Below are 9976 nucleotides of genomic sequence, written 5' to 3'. Positions count from 1 at the left end.
AGGTTGTACCTAATATTGTGAACCCGGGAGTACTAAAGCCTAACAGCGTCATACAAGTACACAACATCAGCCTATGTAGCACAAGTAGTGATTCATCAAGAGAAACACTGGCGTTCGCCGTTCCTGCACAACCACACACTCCCTGTTCGTTGCATTTCACTGACTTCCATTCATGTTTTTTAGAAAGTGCCCTTTCAGTTGGGGGATTTTCAATACACATACATGGACAAATGTGTTGCACCCTTCCATTGATCAGTCGTGCTTTTGCGAGCTGTAGAAAACTTTAGCTTTCACATATGAAGACAGTGTCCCAATATTTTAACACTGCCTGCTATATGGCTGTTTTCTAGTGGTTGGACCGGTGACATGATGCAGAAACAAAAGCTGTCCATAAACGGACACTGGTGCATTAAATCATTAGCTGATGTCTGGAAATAAGTTCTTGGCCTGAAGATGCACAAGACTTTGATGCACCCAAATAACTGACATTCAAGATAATAATTCATCATTGAGTCCAAAAACATGGGGAAACTTTAACAATAGTGAGTGCGTTTCTGTAGGGGATAATACCAAAATCTGGGGCTCAAAGAGCACCGGAGAGCTTGATGGTAGAAACAAACAAATACTTCAAATAGCTGAAGTTAGATTTCAGTATAGGTTTTCGAAATACTGAAATTTTAAGCAGATAAGTATACACGTTGATGAGTGAATCCCAAAATCTTGGGTAGGTGGGGGGATTCGGGGAGGGCCCTCTATTTAAGTTCGAGCAACAACCCCTAGACATGTGTTTGTATGTCCCTGCCTCTGGGTCGTTGTAACATGTAAAGGAATCCATGCAATGTATTTCATTTAGACATATCTGCCATAGAAAAACATGAAAAGGGACCTGTTTAACAGCTGTACAGTCACTCTTTGATGTTCCACTAACTTGCACATAAAAAATTGCAGCCTGAAGACATTAAAGTGAAGAGCCTCAAGTCCTCTCAATTTACATATTAAAAAACTCTTTATTTGCTCCAGACTAAAAGCCATTCATGAATTTGAATTCATACCGACAATATATACTTCCTCAATAGAACAGTTTACAAGCAGCTGGCAATCAAAGTCTGGCAAACGCTTCCCTCACATGGCTCATTGAACGTGAGCAAATGAAATCGCTATCCACACCTGACATTGCTGCATCAGTGATCACAAGTGGAAAGCTTTATGAGTGTCAGAACGCATCTGGATAAGTGTCTCGAGTGCCCGTGTATGGTTGCATCCACTTCCATAACCATGAGTGCTCCTGTGGACCTCCTGCTATCACTGTTGGAAAACATCTTATTGAATTAAATGTGCCAGTCTGTCATCTGCAGAGGCCAGATAATGACCAGTCATTTAAACAGATGTGATGTTGCAGAGGGATATCTAAAGCAGCCAGAACATACCCCCCCCCCCCCCCCCCCCCCCCCAGCTGTTGTTTTTTTAAATCAGGGTCTTGTCTGACAGAAGAGAAGAAGAGGATTTCAACGGGGGCCAAAGAACACCTTCGTATGACAGCATCCTCCAAGTGTTTCCTGACAATCCCTGAAATGCCAGTGATTGAAAGTAATAAATGCTTTAACTTGAATTTAGCATTATGGGAGACAACTTTGATTATTATTGAAACAGATACGTAGATTTGTAACTGTCGCTATCAATACGTTGTGCATCCATCAAAGTCCATCAGCAAGGTCTGTCCCAGGCAAAGATTTCCGAGCAGTGAGGGATCCCAAGCTCTTTTGAAGGAATACAAAGAAACTGTCAACGTTGAGGGCCACAGAGACAATGGTTGCAGAAAGGGATTAAGTGCAGCAGATTAAACACATACTGTATTATGCTCGCTTCCTTTTGAAATCCGGAGATTTCCATCAGTGCAATCAGCTCAGAATTAGCAGAAAGCAGAGCACCCAGATACACCCGTCTCCTGGCCAGGAGTTTTCTTCATGGGAGTCCGACCATTTGGCCATTCTCTTTACAATATCAACAGAAAATGCAAGATGCTGACTCTTGAACCTAAATATATAAAGATATCCTATTCAATCACATCGGCAACATCAGTTCTTAAAAAGAGGAACGATTGCCGGGTCACACCAAATACTAGCTTTTTTCTGGTAGTCATGTTGTTCACAGCAGCACGGTGGGTTAGTGGTTAGCACTGTTGCCTCACAGCGAAAAGGTTCCCGGTTTGACTCCCTGGCCCGGCGGAGGTCTTTCTGTGTGGAGTTTCATGTTCTCCCCGTGCTTGCGGGTACTCCGGTTTCCTCCCACAGTCCAAAAACATGCATTTGAGGTTAACTGATGATTCTAAATTGCCCGTAGGTGTGAGTATGTCTGGTTGTTTGTATGTATGTGGCCCTGCGACAGACTGGCAACCTGTCCAGGGTGTATCCCTGCCTCTCGCCTGTAATGAGCTGGGATAGACTCCAGCAGACCCCCATGACCCTGCAAAGGATAAAGTAGGTATAGAAGATGGATGGATGTTGTTCACAACGTTGAGGCGTTATAGTTTGTGTACTTCAGAGCCCCTTAGGGAGATTTTTCTCTTTGGCGTTCCCTCGTAATGGTTTTTGCGTCCCGTTCAAAGAAACATCTCCTGGATGCACTGGGACGCATCTTCAGTGATGTATCCTAGGGTCATCGGGTGTTTCGGTCTCGCAACATCAGACACCCTCTCCTAGGCGACCCACCCGGGGGTGATCAGCTCCCGGCTTGCGTCCCAGTAGCAACCCACGGATCTGCCCTCTTTAGCCACAACCACCTTATGGCTTTCTCTGCAGTTTCGCTTGCGGATTTGATGGCCCTCTTTTTTGCTGCTCCTGTTACGCCCAAGCAACCTTGGGCTTTGCAGAGCGAGCGTCCCGCGAAGCCTCGACAGCCGACTCATAGAATGTCCCCTCAGAATAATGGTGCGGAATATTTATATGTTAGTTCATTATTCATTGGTGCCGCCACCTTCGACGCAATAATGGAGCATGCGCGCCCTCTGGAGAGGGTTATAGAGTTTTATTTTGAGGTCAGTCTGCAATACAAAGATACTCAAACTGCACTCGCCAAAAGCGCAGGTTTGTTATCAGTTTTAGACATTAGAAAAGAGAACTAAAATTAAGCAATGACTGCTCAGACCTTGCGGTACTAGAATGACAGACCTGCATGACCTTCCAATGTCCCCTTGGGGTCTCCGTAGCACAGATGTTATGTTGAGGTTGAATAATGTGGGTTTTTTTTGTAACTGATGCCAATTATTAAGTCCAATAATTAGCAACCTCCACATCTAATTATATCAATAACTTGTGTTTGTTTCTTGATACAAGACACTGAAAAATACATGTTTTCTGGCCCATTCACAGTCAGTTCTTTCCCACCTCTTCAGCACCTTTAATCTGCCATGCTGTTTGAGTGGCATGGAGGCGGTCCTGCTCTTTTATACCCCTGATCCACCTTAGCAGGTAGTAATATAATTGGGGTGAAATTAGCGCTGTGGAAACGTGTCACACCGACCCAAGCCGATCCAAAGTTGCGGAGGCGCTGGCGCTGCGAAGGCCAAGCAGGGCTGGGCTCGGTTTTGCTGTTGTTTAACATCCAGCACCGGCTGATTAAAGTATTCAGCTGCAGATTCAATTCAATTCAATTTTATTTGCATAGCGTCTAATACAACAGATGTTGTCTCTAGACGCTTTCCAGAGACCCAGAACATGACCCCCGAGCAATTATTACATAAACAATGGCAGGTAAAAACTCCCCTAGTGGGAGAAAAGCCTTAAGCCAAACAGTGGCAGGAAAAACTCTCTGATCTTTGATTGAAATCTTTATTTCGAGCATACAAAACAAAAAACAAAAAAACAATTTCACAAAACAAAAAAGAATACAAATAAACAGTCATTAAAGAAAAGCAAAGGGAAATAAACATTCATGCCTGAAAAGGAGTAGGAAGAAGTAAAAAACCTATTGGGTCCTACCCCTTATTTCTATTTTAATTTTGCTTGAAAATAAAAATAAGAAAAAATAAAACAGCAAGCTTTACTTTATCAAAAAATTATACCTGTTATTACCAGAGCAATTATAAATAATATACATATACAACATATATATATATATATATATATATATATATATATACATATACATATATATATATATATATATATATATATATATATATATATATATATATATATATATATATATATGTATATATACACATCTTAGCATAAACAATATAATAATTAATCTATATACCATTTTATATACATACATTATGCTGAATCCCCACACAATCACTACCTCATGTCTTCTCTTCTCTGTATTTGGCAAAAATAATTTATTTGTATTTGCTTTTGAATCTGTAGATGGTTGGACATTGTTTCAGCTCCTTACTCAGACTGTTCCATAGCCTCACTCCACTGTTTGAAATGCAGATGAAATAAAGACAGGCTCTAGAGTGCATCTTTGATATATTGCCATTTATTTACTCATTTTTTATTTTATTTTATCTGTTTTATTCGTCCACAATGTACCACTCAAACCCTCGAACAGCCGGTGTGTTTGACATATAGATCTGATTTATAAGTGTATGTGCATCCATTAGCTTCATTGACTTCAATTTGAAGCTGCTTTGGAGTAAAAGCACTTACATGTGGGCTCAAAAACCATCCCCGTTTCCATGGAGAATATCAATACATTGGTGCTGAAAGGTCCAAAACAGGTTTCAATTTTCCAAGGCTTCTGCCCTATCTGTGTCGACAGCTGACCGCAGCCGCGGCTTCTCTGTGTAAACCGGGTGTGTGCCAGAAGAGTGAACATTTTAACTCGCTCTCCTAAATCTGTCAAGCACAGTGGTCAAATATGTGAGTTTTGCCAGACGATTCTTGAAATCTTCCAAACGTGTAATAATTCATACTTAAGCCCCATATTCTTAGATTTGTTTTGCTATTTCTTTTAAAATAAGGGGAAGATATTGGAGAAAAAAAAATAAAAAAGTTAAAAGAATTTCCAGTTTTTTACCATGACATTCACGTCAATAATGAATGCAATTTAAATTCTGAATGCATTTTTTTGTTTAGCTTTTACTGGCTGTTATTCATTCTGTTTTCAGACGGACTTGCTGTCAGTCAAATGTTGCCTTTTAACCCACAATATTCAATGCCATCTGTTTATCAATGCCTTGAATCCATAATAGTGTGGGCAGCCAGCCTTGTGGTCGTCATTAGCTGTGATATTTATTCTGCTTGGCTGCAGCTGCGACGACTCTCTGCTGGAGGATTATTCTTCACGGTGGCCCAGCACCACAGAAGCATATTCGTACTATCTTATGTATAATCAAAAACAGTCGCACAGTCTCCCATTTCACGGCCGACGATATGTGTGAAGCGGTAAAAGAGGCTGAAATTGTTGAGGTTTTACATCATAAGAGCACTGCAAAGCCAAAGAAAATCAGCAAACGATCGAAGTGTTTAACAAAAAACAAGTTCAAAAGGACAACAGATTCATTCGTGAAGAGAAAATTTATTTAATCTGGCAGAAATGTGTGCTCTCTGTAGTCAAAGTGGAATATGACAGTTTGCTTTCAACAGAAGTCGTGAGTATTAAGAGTAGACAGAGAAAAAAAAAGCTACACACCATCCTGCTGTAAATATTAATGGAGCCGCAATTCACCTCCAGCTGAAAAGAGTTACGATATGGTTTAATAAACTTACTGGCAGTTATGGATTTTTATAACCTTACAGAAACTTCGGCATAATCAGCTTGTGAACTCCATCCTGAGAGGAGGTGAGAGACGTGTTTCTACATCTGCAAGGCCGTGTAATGTGTCAATCAGATATTTCTTGCTGGTGCTTTTCCAGAGAACTACCTGAAATCTCAATATTATTGCTTAAATCACTAAGAGTCATAGTGTCTCCAGTCACTTTCCTGTCTTGCTGTATGGATGTGACTCCTTTGTATGCAAAGGAAGCAAATCTGACCCAGTCAGAGTCAAATGTTTCTTTTTCTGTCTTGCTGAGAGACAGAAAGTCAAAGCGTATGTTTTTTTCCCCTCAGTTTTCATCAGATGCAGAACTTGAGATTGTGACTATTATCAAAATTGCTGTTGTCAAATTTCTTGGTGCTGTGTTTGCAACCAATTTCAAGATTTTCACCGCCAATGAAAGCACTGTAGCATGAATTGTTTTTATTTATTTTCGCTCTCATTCTTACACATTCATTCATGTCATCTTTACAATCTCAGCATGTAGTGGGATCAACGGAGATTAGTACCTCGAATCACACTGTGCCCATTCACGCTAAATGTGCATCCCATCGCCTGTGTAAACATATAAATATTCACTTCTCCATATGGATCTGGGCTTTTGCTGATTTGAGAGCGTAAGATGGGGCCTATTGTGGATGAGAAATGTGAAATGCTTGAATTGTGGGTAATTTTCCACCAAGTGTAACCACCCACCCGCACACCCCCTCCTACAATCCATCACCATCTCCTTCTTCTTGTGTGTGCACATGCAAAAAGTTGTATTGATCAGTCATGTTCTGAGATCCACTTTAATGGTGCAGCTTCAGTGTTGCAGCTTTGAACTTCAGAAAAGTAGGCTGTTTTCTTGATGAGAGTAATAAGGATTTCTCTCATGTAACATCGACATTGGTTGCAACTTAATATCATGAAGCTGTGACTTGTGATAACAATAATCATGATAAATACCCCACACATTATTTCTCAGAGTCCTTTCCCTGAACCTGAGAGGTATAAAGACTGCACGCATCATATATATCCTTGGATGATTCAGGCTTTTACTCACAATACACCCTCTGCTAAGGGATGGGTGTATGTCCCTGACCTCTTGGGGCCCAGCTGGGGTCGCACTGGCTGCAGTGTTCAGAAGGCCCTGATGCCTCTTTGGTGGTACGACATATGACTAGAGCGTGGATCTCCTCGTCTTTAAGGATATTCTAATGAAACGTTGACCGCCAGGCAGGGCCGCCGCAAGGGGTGTGCCAAGGGGCCTCGCGCTATGGGCCGTTTTTTCCTTTATAAATATCAACAGTCATGTTCCATTACAGACCTAAATGTGTACTAGTCTGTGCATATCAATAAATATATGTGCAATGATGCGCGTGTCTGTTCAATACAACTGCGTCAGACCAAGCGCAGACACAAGCTGCTCTGATCCAGACGGGTGGAGTTGGAACAAACTGTCACACATTGTCGAGAGTACGAGACAGATTCAGGAAATTTCCATAAGGGGATGAAAAAAGAAAAAAAAACTAAAGAAAATGGAAGAGTTTAATGCCTCTTCGAAAGGCTCGTTTGATAAATTTGTTACAAAAATCACCAATCCGACCGGGTCTCAAGCAGCCGTGGGGCCCCGCGTCTAGGCAAGTCAAATGATGATGATGCAGGGGAAGGTATCCAGTATTTTGCTAATTGGAGAGTTAAAATTGCGCATATAGACACCCGATCCGACCCGAAAAACACAAACATTTCTGGGTTTTTGGGTTTTTCGAAAAACCCAAAAATTTCGCGAGGGCCCCCCCCGGCCATTTCGCACAGGGCCTCGCAAATCTCCCAGACGGCTCTGCCGCCAGGTTCCACTGGGAAGCCTCTAGTTGTCCAGCCTCCCTGTTCTTTCCTCCTTCAGTTCAGCATCCTGCAGTTTCTGGTTTCAAGGTGAAGCAATCAGCTTCTGCTGGTACTGTGAGCCGTTGTCCTACATTGGCCCTTCATTTCCCTGCACGTCCTATGCTTTATCCAGTTGGTCACTCCTGGTCTGTGACAGAGGCTTTCTTTGTTGTTTTTTCCTGTGAAAGATAGCCTGGGAGGAGTGGGGTTTGGTGGTTGCTGGAGGTTTTTATCACTTGTTTGTAGCTCCATATGTATCTCCCATGAGAGAGTCGAGCCTTGCAGGATGTTTTTGCACTCACAGTCAGCAAGTAAACCCGACCAAAACAAACTTCTCTAACTGCCTCAGGTGTAAAGGATGTTTTCAGCACACTACCATTTTCACATCTTTTCTACTGATATTTGACAGGATTAATATAAATGCTCACTGAGGAATATTCCGTTTTTTTTCCTTTCCTTTTCTTTATTTTTAAATTAACTATTCTTGGGTGTTCTCCTTTTCGTGTTTTGGATCATTATGCTGCTGACCCATGATCTGCAAACGAGGCTGGGATTCTTGACACTGGGCAGCATGCTTCACTCCAGGACCCAATGGAAATCTTGAGACTTCATAACTTCATAATTTAATGACCCCCTGTTGAAGAAACTCTAAAACATAACAGAAGCCCTCCATGTTTCACAGCAGGTGTTATTTTCTTTGAAAGTTACCTCCCTCCCCATCTATGAAGAAAGAGCTGATCTACCTTGACATGAAGCCCCAGTTTCGTCTCATCTGCCCAAAGGTCATTTTCTCAGAAACTTCATGGCTTTTCAACATGTGTTTGATCAAATTGTAGTTTATTTTTCTTTTAGTGTTTTGGTCTTCTTTCATGTAGCCCATTGTTGTTCAAAAGACATCAGATGGCGCAATTAGAGAGTGATGCTCCGTGACATTGGAGAATAGCTGGAATATTTATAATGTTTTCTTTGTCTCTTTCTCTACCCTCCTTATACCTCTTGATATTTGTAGCTTTATTCAAAAGGGACATGAAACAGCTTGGTGTTGATTTCTATAAATTTAATTAAGAGCGCCTCAGACAGCTCTCTCTACTGCATCTGGTCCATGTTCAGCATCACAGTGATATTTTAAATGGCTGATCAAAAATCTGAACAACATCTGTGACGCTAATTAAAGGTGAATATTTAAAATGCGATATGTCTATAATGCAAAAAAAATTAGATCAAATTAACGGTACCAATAAATACACCAATACACTGAACAAAAAGCAATGCCAAGGGCAGGATATTCCAACTAAAACCAAACTGGATATTACAGCCCTAATGTACTGGCCAATGGGCACAGACAGCTGCCCAAAACAAAGTAGTGCACAAAAGCACCCTCTTTCATAACTCCACATAACTCCATCTTCCTCCATTCTGGTTGTTTTACATCCCTTTAATGCCCGCAGGTTACCATAGCAACCGGGTGGGTCAGCAAGGACGCACAGATCATATTTGACCACTCGCAAAATACAATGTAAATGGCCCGTCAGACAGATTACACTCTGATTGGATATCAGATTTGGGTATAAATCCAATTTGGGCTGGCGGCATGAACACACAACAGACGTAATCAACAGCAAAAGAAAAATCAAAAACTCTTAGTTAAGAAGATCATGGAAACATAAAACCTGAAATCATAACCATAAAATTAATAAACAAGGAGCAGGTCATCAGTTGCTGCTAAAAGAGCTCTGATCAATAAGTGGAAGTATCTGGTACCATGATGTTAGCTACAGCTGCTCTGGGTGTCTGTGGGCTGTGGGGTAAGACCTCTGTGGATTGGGACTGCTTCCCACCGTTATGCCATTAGACACCAATAGATTGGTATCTGGGGAATTTCCAGACAAACACTGCATACTCTAGGTTGTGTTCTTTGATCACTTCCTAAATATGTGTCAAAGGTCCTGCTGTTGATGCAGCGAGGGCTGCAGCGGCTGTAGGACAGTGGTAGCATCAACTCACCCCACCTCCTTGAGCTGGGGTGAGGTGAGGGTCTGTCTGAAAATCTTAGGTAAGTGGCATACATCATATTTCTGTGAATTTCAGGACCATAGTTTATTCCTATTATGTAAAATATGTTTAAAATAAACAATTATTGACTTATTTTCATACTTTTATTGATTTATTCTGTCTCACATTAAGGCATTGTTTTATAAATGAATGGAAGGTTTTTCATACATTTAGGAGAAATTAAATTAAGTTTAGCAATCAATCAATCTATATTTCTTTATTGCTTTTCGCAGAAAAAATCAGAAAGTGCTTTCCAATAAAATGCGGAGTAAGCTTAAATGACATTAGTTAAAA

Source organism: Cololabis saira, chromosome 5 (assembly GCF_033807715.1).
Source record: "Cololabis saira isolate AMF1-May2022 chromosome 5, fColSai1.1, whole genome shotgun sequence".
Lineage (NCBI taxonomy): Eukaryota > Metazoa > Chordata > Actinopteri > Beloniformes > Belonidae > Cololabis > Cololabis saira.
The sequence above is the reverse complement of the archived record's forward strand: the minus strand, read 5'-3'. Positions refer to the sequence as shown.